The sequence below is a fragment of the Crocuta crocuta genome, unplaced genomic scaffold, assembly GCF_008692635.1.
Source record: "Crocuta crocuta isolate KB4526 unplaced genomic scaffold, BGI_CrCroc_1.0 scaffold39, whole genome shotgun sequence".
Taxonomy (NCBI): Eukaryota; Metazoa; Chordata; class Mammalia; order Carnivora; family Hyaenidae; genus Crocuta; species Crocuta crocuta.
Window position 1 is genome coordinate 3,959,240 of NW_027533334.1, and position 11,570 is coordinate 3,970,809.

The window sequence follows — 11,570 nt, forward strand, 5'->3', positions numbered from 1 at the left end:
TTCATTGGAAGTACTGTGGTTAAAAAGCCACTGTTCATTTTTTGTCCCCTTTTGGGGACTTTTTATTTTCTTTTGTTATTGGCAACTTGACCAACTATATAGTAAGAATACTTGCTTAATTGACCAAAATAGAAGAGGAGAAAAATCCATAGTCTTCCATGTTCAAGTTGTGAGTAAACCCTACAAATACTTTATAATTCCTGTCTTGTCCATCCTGAAGGCACAATAAAAGAATGGTCTATTTGCAGATTCGGACTTTTATAATGAGAATAAACCTAGCCTAGGATAACAAAACTTTTTAAAAAATCGTCTTTTGATAGCAAAAGTAAGTTACGATTTCTGAAGCCTTTTCCTCTGCTGGGATTGCAGGCAAATTTGTTAAGGATAGTTTGGATTAGATTTTTTCCCTAGCTCTTCGTTGCTGTTTCAGGATGGGGTTTCAAAAGTAGAGAAATAGGAAAGCATTTTAAGTTTGAAGAAGTTCTGGCAATGTGTGATCATCCATTTGGGCAAGTTAACTTGAAAGTAGCCGTGCCTACTCTTAAATGTACTGAGGGAATTTGTTTTTCCTTTGCTTACTACAGATTGTCGGTGTTACATGTTTCTTAATCACAGTTTTTGTCTTCACCCAGAGTGCAGTATAGGTAGGGGGACACACAACTGCTCCAGGCACTCTGTCCAGTGTTGGGCAGTTAAAGGATTTAGGTTTTATCTGCTGAAAATGGACTGGGCAGACTTTTTTTTTAATGGCAATGAATAGAGGGCTTAGTCTACCCAAGATGCTCATTTCGTGTGTTGTCTTGGAGCAGGTAAGAGCCATCTCTTAACTCTTGAATCCCTTGACCTATCTTGACTTCAGCTTCAAATGGATTTTCATCGTTAAATGGTCATTCCAATCCTTATTATACCATAACACTGCTTACGCCTTTTAACACCCTTTGCAGTTGATGACCTAGTGAGAAGATTACTACTGATTTAACTACGGGAAGTTGAAAAGTTAACCTGCAGTTGACCAATGAAGTGATTGTGCATTGGTGTTCACCACCCCCCCAAAAGGTTTTGTAAGAGTGCAGAAGAAAATCTTGCAGCAAACTTAGTAGGATATTATTCAGATTAAATTTAGGCCTGGATAACTTAAAGCTTTCCCTAAATAATGATGCCAGGCTATCTGGCGTGTGCCTATGCCTACAACTTTGACACCACCTCAGGGTTTAGCAGTAGTATGCAGAAAAGACGACTTCAGACTCAAGGTTAGGAATTGTAATTCTCGGGATTTTATTGATTTCCTCTCATCAATTTTGTGTCTCAAATTGCTTTCTTTCTAGAAGGTCTCAGCTCCATATTCCAAGTCTATTTTTCCCTTTGGCAACTTTTTAATTTCCAAGGTAAGGGTGCAATATCTTTTATCTGGAGACTGTCCCTTAACATTTAACTCTTCATGACTTTAAAGCTACTCTCAAGAGATTTTTCTTCACTCTTAGGTTCTCAACAGAAGTGAACCAAGAACATTTTCCAAGTTCAGTTTCCTCTAATTCTACAAGGATGCAACACACTTGGGGTGCCTGGGTGGCTTAGTCAGTTGAGCATCCAACTCTTGATTTTGGCTCAGGATAGTTTTACACATAATAGTTCAGACGTAACCTAAGTAGGACGATCCCTGCGGCATTTGAAGAAGAGCCAGGGTTTGAGGAAGCCGAAGGGTTGCGGGTGGGAGAAGGGTTATCTGAAATGGGGAAGTAACCGTAGTTGTGGACGGGTGTGCCTCATAACTTGGCGAATTGAGGTAGCTGGCAAATATTAGAGGAATACGCATTTCTGTATGATCCTGAGCTTGATAAAACTGGCTGTCAGGTTCTGCTTTCACTAGTGTTTCTAGAAACAAAAATACTAGGAGCCATGAAGTTCATATTCACATTGATCCCTGATAAAACCAATCACCTCGGAACAAAGTTTCAAAACCTCTGTCAGGAGGGAGTAGGGTTGAAAAGGATAATAATGGATAACACTCAAAGATAACACTCAAGCGGTAGCTATCCGTAACCCTACATTTGAGTTGCAGCAATTCTGTGGCAATTGAACAGATTAAAAAGGATTGGAACTAAAAGCGTAGCCTTAAGCTATGTAGTCAAGGCCCCACATCTCCGCAACCTCAGGACACTGTTCTATGACACAAATGAGAAGCTGTAAGTGTCCTAAAGACTTTAACTTCCTTGTTTTTGCATTTGAAGAAATGGGATACGAAGATAGGTTAAGGAATTTGCCTGAAATTTTTACGGCTAAAACATGTCAGAGCAGAGATTTGAGCCTAACACTTGATAAGCCTCCGTCGTCGTTTCGGATTGGGTTTCCCGGATGCACAGCCACGTGCAGAATGTTGGTTGGAAGTGTTCTTGGGAGATGGGACGCAGGAGTGGACAGAGGAAGTTGTCACAATGCAGTTCGAAAGGAGGCCCCGGCTGATGATAGGGGTAGTTCTGGAGCTAGGATGGCCTTTCAGTTACAGCAAATTGAAGGGTGGGGGCTGCGACTTTGTATCCCAGTATCAGCCAGTCGTTCGCTGGTTATAGGCCACATTGTGCAAGACCTCAGTTTGGGTGAGCAATTCCCTGTGGCAAGGGATAATTCTCTGGACAATGTTATGAGCCAATTCCAAGTGAAGAATGAAGCCATTAGCTGCAACTGTGAGTCTTCAGACGCACCTGATATTCCGGGGCAGGGGCATGAGTCCCATGGGCCTTGCAGGAAACCTTGGAGGAGCACCACAGTATCCAGTCCTTAAAAAGGCTGGATCAGGTTTACTGTCTAAGGTCAGAAGCAGTTTCTGCTAAGACGTGTATTAGTTGCCAGGGCCGCCCTAACAGTACCACAAACTGGAGACGACCAGCAACAGATTTGTTGTGTCCGTCCTCGAGGCTAGCGTTCCAAGGTCCGGGGATTAAGTGTCGGTTACTTCGGAGGGCTGTGAGGGAAAGACCTGTTCCCTCTTTCCTTGCCTTGTAGATGGCCGTTCTCGTCTACACATGGCATTCGCCCTGCATGTGTGTCTGCCCAAATTTCCCCTTTTAGGTAGGACAGCAGGTATATTGGATTAGGGCTCACCCTAATGACCTCATGTTAACTTTTAATTACACCTGCAATTACCCTATATCCAAATGAGGTCATATCCCGAGGTACTGAGCACTAGGGCTTCAACATGAACTTTAGGGGACAAAACTAACAGGTATGCTGCCAATCACACTGGGGCAACATCGTGCCCCGGGGCCCCTGGCCTCACTGCCTTAGTGCTCCCGCCTGCCCGCTCCGCTCTTAGTGGCTGCGCCTTTCTTCTGTCCCCTCCCTTTCTTTGCTTATTACATTTCCCAGCTCTCGTCCTTTCTTTTATCTTCCTTTTTTCCTGCAGAGGTCTTTGTTTTTTCCTATTATGAAGTGATTCATAATGTTGTATGTCCCTGCCTCCCAGCCACCTCTGTTTTCACCCCAACATTCCAACCCCCCTTCTCCCGGGAAAAGCATGACTTCATTAACACTGAGTGCCCAGCATTTTCCTTCTGCGACTTACAATCATTTTTTTCTCTAATAGTGCAGTGAACTGGCTTTGAAGATTACAGGGGTCTGTGACTCTGGAGAAGAAAATCCGGGGAGACCATCTGAAGTCGGTCCAGCCCTCGAGTAAGCCCTTAGGTACACCTAGAAATGGTAGATTCGAATTGTACCAAAAGGGTGCGGCTAATTTGCAAGTCTCCAGCTGTTTCTGTAGGGGAGGGCGAAGCCCAGGGTTCAGACCTCTGTGGCCTAGCCCAGAGGACACCTGTAGCTGAGGCCATGAGAGATGGTCCAAGTCTGAGTGGCCACTTTTTATCTCCAACATTTTAACCTCTCCCTCCCCATAACTCAGCCCCCAGACCAGCAGCTCAGAAGGCCCTCACCCACTACCTTGTACCTCAGCGTTCCGCTTCAGCCTGCTGACCACCCCCACACACTGCATGACCCAGAGTATACGCGGCACCAAACCTACGCAGAGACCCAGGCGAGGGCAGCAGGCTCACCAGGAACCACGCCTGGTTCTAGAGACTTGCCAGCATCACTCCCTCCTGTCTCTTAACTGGGCTGTTTCAATAGTTCCTAACTGGTCTCTTTGCCACTAGGAACTCCCCCCTCCGCCCACCATCCTTCAGGCTGCAAAGCGGGGCTTCTGAAACTGGTCTGATGGGGTGACTCAGCTGCTTTACAATCTCCCTTCCCAGTTTGTTTGGGACCTGTCCTCTCCGAACAGGCCTCAGTGGGCCTTCGGCACCATCTTGCTACCCGTCCCGTGAGATCCCTCATCACCGGTCACAGCCTCTATTCCTTCAGGGCAAAGCTTGAGGGAGGGTCCAACTTTACCATTGATTCATTCATTGGATTGTTCACTTATTCTCCAAGTATCTTGATATTTAGAGGCCTGACACTCTTTTAACACTAGGACAACAATAAACAAAATAGCCCCAAATCCCCACCCATGTGGCACTTCCATTCCAGGGGTTCAACTAGACCTTTTCAACTGACTTCTAGATAATGTCTGACAGACAAACCAGCTTCTACTTGATCTTTAGACCTGGCATAGCAGGCGGTCTAACCCTGTCAGAGACGCCCCATCTCTCTCATCCGGGCTGGGCGGGAGAAGACAACTATAATACCCACACACCCCCAATCACATACTAAGCAAACTGCAGGTGGTCCTGTGTCACAGCCCCCACCCCTCTCTGCTGGCAAGTTCCTCTGCCAGCCTGTGACCAAAACCGAGCCCTGCCTCTCCCCACTCTAGCTTTGGCTTATGTCTGACTCAGAGCTCATGAAGCAGCAGTAGAGTTTAAGAATGTGGACTTGGGGCATTCCAACTTTGTTTCTACCACTTCCTAGCTGTGTGACCTTGGAAGTTATTTAACCTCTCTGAGCCTCAGTTACCTCCTCCATGAAAAGTGCGTATGAGTTAGTTATTGCTGTATAGAAACTTGCCTCAAAACTCTCCGAGCTTCATTTCCTGATCTACAAAAAATTGTAAGAATTCAATGAATTTTACATTTAGTGCTTTAAAAAGTGTCCAGTATATAGTATAGGTTCAATATGCTGTGGCCATTATGCCTGCCTCGGCCCTGCTCACTGAATTTTGCTTGATGTATCCTGGGGCTCTGAACCCTCTCACTCCTTAGGACTCCTGGATAAGATGTGGAGGAAGGTAGTGGGGAGTCTGTGTGAAATACTGATGACTCCAACTTTTCCCAAAAATCTGAAAAAATATTTTTCATGTAAGATAGAAACTAGGTAAGGAAAATGGCAAGGAAGGGGAGGAGGACCTTAAAAATTAGATACAATGAAGGTGAGGTTAATACAGAAGTGACCACTATAAGGTCCTGATAAAGAGTGACCCCATTTTGGCTCAGATTCCTAGCAGCCAGAGTTAGAGGAAAACACATTCAAATTTTTTTTTTTAATTTAACAAAATTTAAAGCATCTATAGGTTATGAGTGAGTGAGGCTTTCTTGGCTTCCTTTTTACAGCGCAGAGCACAGCGATAGGAGTAATGAAGCTCAGAAAGTTTTCTCTGACGAGGCCCCAGGCGGGCCTCCCTCGTGGTGCCGGAGTTAACTCCGATATCTCATGCCCTGCACCTCATCAAGTTTACAGGGCGGACGGCAGTGACAGATATTTCCACTAGGTGGAGCTCGTGGATTACTTTTATGCTTAATGCCTGGGAAGTTACCCAATCCGTCTTCTTCCCCCGCCCCCTCTCCCCCCGCAGTGTGGTTAAGCTGATTTCACTTAATATTAAGTCCTTATGTTCTTTCATGTTTCTGAATTTCACAAGTGCTCCCGCCTTTCTGTCTTTTGCATTGCTGCACTGGGTTTTGACGTGTGGGGAGGAGCTAGGAGGAAGAGGGCATTCCTGCCTCATTTTCCCCTCCCACTGCTATATACCCACCACTAGAAGCAACAGCCTTTGCCATTGTAAATCCCAAAGTACAGCATTCCAGGTACCGTGACAACTTCTGGACCCCTGAGCCCAATGTGAGCTGGTGTTGCTGGGTGTGAGACAATGTAACAAAAGGCTCTTACTCAAGGGATGTGGTGGTTAAACTTCTGTGTGGCTTTTTCCAGGTGGGTTTTGAACTTCAAGCTAGAATGTCAGGCCCACCAAGGACATGCGTATGGCCACACAAGCCAAGTTTACTTAGCTTGAAGCATCCAAGGAACTCCCGCACCAGGCAAGCCTTCGGAGCCTCCCACCCTGATAGGGTTAGGATGGGCTTTTTGAAGGTGGTTGAGGCACTCATAAATCAGGGAACCATTAGGACTGGTTGGTTGGGAGAAAGGAGATTTTTGCTGATGGGTTCAGGCTCAAAGAAGGGAACTTTTATTCTGGGTAGTGGGGCGGGGGTAGTTCCCTGTGTGGCTGTGGCTTTGCTAGATCCACGGGTTTGTGTTTCTGATTTAGAAGTTAAGCTCTTGAAGGCATTCAGGGCATTGGTTTCCCAGTCTGCCATCTTTCAGTAGCTTCTGAGGACAAGGCTACATCTTTTTCATATTCCCAGAGCCTGGTGCCTAACAGATGCTCTTTGTTGGAACTCACCAACTCCCCCTCCTTTTTCTGCTTCTGGTTCTCTCTTCCTGGGCTTGTAAGCAGAAAGCCACACATTACCCCCAGAGGCAAGCAGACAGGGAGGGTGTCCATCGTCTGCTCGTTCACGTGTTTATTGAACACATATTTATGGCTCTGGGCCAGGTGCTGGCAATACCATTATGGGCAAACCAGACTCAACAGTATCCTGATTGAAACGAGCATGGAGCAAACCAGCAAATACATGTAAGGTTACTAGAGTCACTCATGGCTAGTAACACGGTGCTAAAGAGTAGACAATGGGCCCTTTGGCATGATCTGAAAGATTTCCTGGTTAGAGAACAGTTGCACTGAGGTGTGAAGGAAGAGTGAGAGTTAAATAGGTGAAGAGTTGGAGGGAGAATGTTTCATGTGAGAGGGCACAGCATGTGCAAGGCACCGGGGTGGAAACTCAAGGGACTGAGGAAGAAGGCCAATGTCCCAGAGCATAGAGGCTCATAATGTGGGCACCGTGCAGGACAGGGCCAGACCAGGCAGGCCTCTGCAGGCCTTTATGGACTTACATTTTGATCCTCGGACAAATGGGAAAGACATTAATTACCATTTTTATAGCTAAGGGTAGGGTGTGCTTCAGAGCTGTCAAACTCCAGAATCCTAGGTGAGCTCATATTTCTGCTCCTGGTGGCCCTGGAATGTGTGTGTGACATAACTGAGTTTGTATTTCATAAGGGATTCGTCCAGTTTCAATGTGGAGAAAGGACCTGAGTAAATCGAGAGTTGGACGTGGAGGCTGGTTAGGCCCTTGCCTTGGTGGTGGTGGAGGTGGGGAGCAGGGAAGGGTTGCAGGGCTGTTTCGGAGGTAAATGGGCAAAGATGTGAGAGGAGTCAAAAAAGGATGGAGGCAAAGGAAGAAGAAGATGCCTGAGTTTCTAGCTGGTGTAACCGGATGGATGACAGGCTTGATCACTGACACGGGTCACAGCAGAAGGGGACCCGGGTTGGAGGGGAGGCTTGTGAGTGTGGTCTTGGGCATGTTACACTGAAGGCGAATTTGGGGTGGGAATCAAGTGGGACGTCAGTAGGAGGTGGGGTGTTCAGTCTGGAGCTTAGAGAGATTTCAGGCACAAAGGCCACAGATGGGAGTGTCTTGTTCCCATACCTTTCTTGAGAAGTTACAGCAGTGTCCTTTTTGTCCTGGTGGTGCTCTGGGAGGGTGGGGGCGTTTGGGGGGGAGTTGGGCTCCGCTCCTCTCTTTCAGAATCCCTAAGTAAGGCCCACTGGGCCCAGCTTGGTCCCAGAAGCGAGTCCAGGAAGAAGACATGACCACATGAGTCCTGAGGTCTATTGGTTTGAAGGTGGCAGCTGGGAGTAGGAAGGAGGTGTGACCACACCCAAAAGTCCAACCCAACTAAATCCGACTCCTTCACATCCCACACCCTACATTCAATCCCATCTAATCAGTTGGCACCTCAATAATCCGGAATTACCATGCACACTGAAGGTGCAAGAGCCAGGCACATGGGACAGCATGAGCTCATAGCAGACTCACGTCATCATACCCTTGGGTGGGGCCAGAGGTTAGTGCGGGTCCGCAGTCTCTACAAATTCAAAACTCAAAATGCTCTGGAAACCCAAAGTTTTTAGTTTGGTTTGGCGAAAACCCATTTGGCCTCAAAACTGGACTGAACTGACCTGCAGTATTTATCCTACTCGGTGTGAATAGCCATGCATTTTGCTGCAAGAATCTCGTGTGTCTGATTACAGGGTGCCGTCCAGATTCCAGGTGTGTGTGGGGGGGGTACACCTTAGATTTGTACTGTGAATACTTCTGAATTCCAAACACATCTGCTATGAGGGCTAGTGGATCATGTCGCCAACAGTCTCTTCCATACTCACCTCTGTGGCGGCAGGGGATGATAAAAGAAAATTTGAGCATGAAAATAATGATGATCCTGATAGTGTATAAATAAAGCACGATCCCCTGTATATAGAAATAAATGGTTTCTCAGCATCCAGAATGCTGCCAGTGTTCTAAACACTGAGGACGGAGCAGTGAATAAATAAGGCCTCTGCGTTCACAGAGCTGACAATATTGTAATTTTTATTCTACAAAGAGTGCACACACACAGATTTGCCGATATGAAGCACCGGAAGGGTAGACACAAAAACTCTTAACAGTGTTTCTTTCTAGATCCAGGCACTATGAGTGATTTTTTTCTTCTTCTCCACATCTCCAAATTTTCCTGCAATGCCCAGCACTCACTTTTGAATTCGGATTTTTGGGGGGGAAAAATTATGATCTTTAATTAGCCAGTACTTTCTAGTGACCAGACGCGAGCCGACCCTCAGGCTGGTCGTCGCTGTAAATGCAGGTGGGGCCCGCGTGCAGTTCTGCGGCGATACCAGAAGAGGGCGCAGCGCCCGCGGGGCTCGGGGCGGGGGCGCGGGNCCCCCCCCAGCCGGGAGGGCGAGACCTGGGAGGGCAGCCGGGTTACCGGTCCCGTCCGCAGTAGGCGGTCGGGCCTGCAGACCGCGGAGGGAACTGGCGGAGCCCCATCCAGACAGTTGTTTCCCAGTGGTACCTCTGTCCGGCCTCAAGTTTCTAATCTGTAAAATTGGAGCTTCCACCCGGGAAGCTTGTGACGCTTTAAGGAGAGGTGCCCGGTATTACCCAGAGGGAGAGCACAGTTGTCCACGCGGAAACCCAACAAAGGGCCGCCAACAAAGCGGCACCTCTGCTGCTCTTCTCGAGACCTGGGACAGTCTCCAGCTTGGCCTAGTTTGGGCCAGAAAAGACCTCCCAATAAACACTGGTTACCTTTATAGCATTTCCTCTTCCATGATGGGGATTCAAAGGGAGAAGAGTGCACAGCATTTCAATGACACTTTCCCCTTGGGTTTAATGCCTCAACCGTAGGATTAAGTGTGGCCTCTCTAGGGCTCTGGTTTCGAGGCTTGAGAGGAAAAACACAAAATCCTAGGATATTGGAAGAGCCCAAAGGCAGGGAGAGATGGCCACGCTACTTTTAACTACGGCTGTTTCGGATTTCAGTCTCCCTCTCGCCACTTGCCCCTGGACGTGGCTGCTTCACCAAGTTACTGATTGTCTCTCAGCCTCAGTTTTCTCAGCTGTCAAATGGGAACAACGCTGCTTGGGGGTGGCAGGGTCAGGTGTTCAGCATGAATCTCCAACTGTTACAGACTCTCCTATAGGCAACATGGTCATTTGTCAGGGAATTCTTCCTTTAGGTCTAAATCCTCCCTGGGCCCAAGGCCATGATTCTGCTTCTCCGAGCCGGGAGAGGTTGGCTGGTTACCCTCTTGTTAATCAACGCCATTTCCCTTGCAGTAGGGAGGCCACTGCCAAGTTCCTAAGCCTGGCCTTCCTAACACCGGGGCCTCTGGTATGGCTTCAAGTTCCTCCCCAAAGCTGTGGACTGGGGAGGTGGGGGTGGACAAATACTGAGAGTTGTGAGGCCCGGATTTGGAGATTTCCCCTAAGTTTGTGAAAAGGGTTACTAGCAAAACAGGAGGAAGAGACTGTTTACTGAAAGCCTTCCCTGTGCTGAGGTGATTTTCCTCAAGGTCCTCGCAGGAGCAGGAATGATCACTTCCATTTTGCCGGTAAGAGAGGACCCGGAGGCCAGGTCCCCAGTCTCTCCTTAGCTCGGTCGTCTTCCACGTCTGAGGGCCAGTGTGGCACTAAGTCCCCTACGAGGCAGGTGCAGTCGATGGGAAGCCCCAGCTCTCCTGGTGGTGGGGCTCATGGTGCCTCGCTCTCACTGGCTTAAAAGGCCTGCTGGCCCTTGGGAAACAAACAGAAGCCTCACCCTCCCTTCCTGTTGGAAGCTTTGGCCTCCGCGACAGGGTGGATGCCTGGGAAACACATTTCGGCTGCTTCGGGGAGTGGGACTGCTCCTGGAGACCTGCCAAGGCCGTGCTCTGGGTTGGTCGTCCGAGCTGGGAAGTCTGAAGGCCGGGAGGCCGCACTCCGAGTGTGGGCCTGACCGGGCGCACTCAGTGGTGACATCTGCACCGTGCTTTTCATCCCTGGCTGCCCATTGGAAGAAAGCTGATGCCTGGGCTCCACCCCAGAAAAATGAAGCCGAATTTCAGGGAGGGGCGCCCGGGCACCTAAATTTTTGTTTTCCGCAGCACCCCCCCCCCACAGGTAATTCTGACGTGCTGCTGGGATTGAGAAACACCGAGGGAGATCGGTACATATAGCGATGGAGGGACAGGATAGGAAAGTGTTTGAAAGCTGAACAAAAGGGGATTTGCATTAGCCACCAAGTAATAAAAGCCATCGAAGACAGGGAGGCTCCGGCAGCTGTGACTGAGCGGGACTATGGAATTCTTGGAAGGAATCCATCTGTCTGGGAACTGGCATGACTCGGTGCCCTGGGGCAGAGGGCGGAACCCTGTGGCTGCAGGTCCCTCTGGGCCACGGGGCCGCTTCTGAGATCCACATCTGTGTGCTCGNCCCCCCTTCCTGCTCAAGGCTGCCCTGCTTGCCTCCCTGGTTAGATTGTACGTGCAGAGTGAGAACCATTAGACTCGTCTGGGCCTCTTCCTCCCCCACCTGTCACGGGGGAGATGAGGAGCGCCCCTGCATAGAAGGGTCTCGCATGTTTCTTGAATGCTACAGAATTTGCCCCCGTTCCAGGACAGGGTGGAACCGTCACCCGGAGAAAGTCTCCCGGCGCATGAGCCTTCCTGATGTTCTCTGGTCCCTCTGTTCAATTTTCTGAGAGCCACAGGGCCTTGTAGTTAGCCAGCAGTGCCAGCAAAGCACAGGGACCAGGCCTTGACCCAGCACGCGGTGGCTCCGGCACCAGGGTAGACGCCCCAGAAGAGGGAAGGGGTAGGAAGAGTGAGGCTAGGAAGGCGAGCGTGGAGCCCGAGCCCGGGATGCTGGTGCGGTCTCTTCCCGGACACACCACAAGTCGGCGTGGGGGGGGGGGGTAAGAACCCA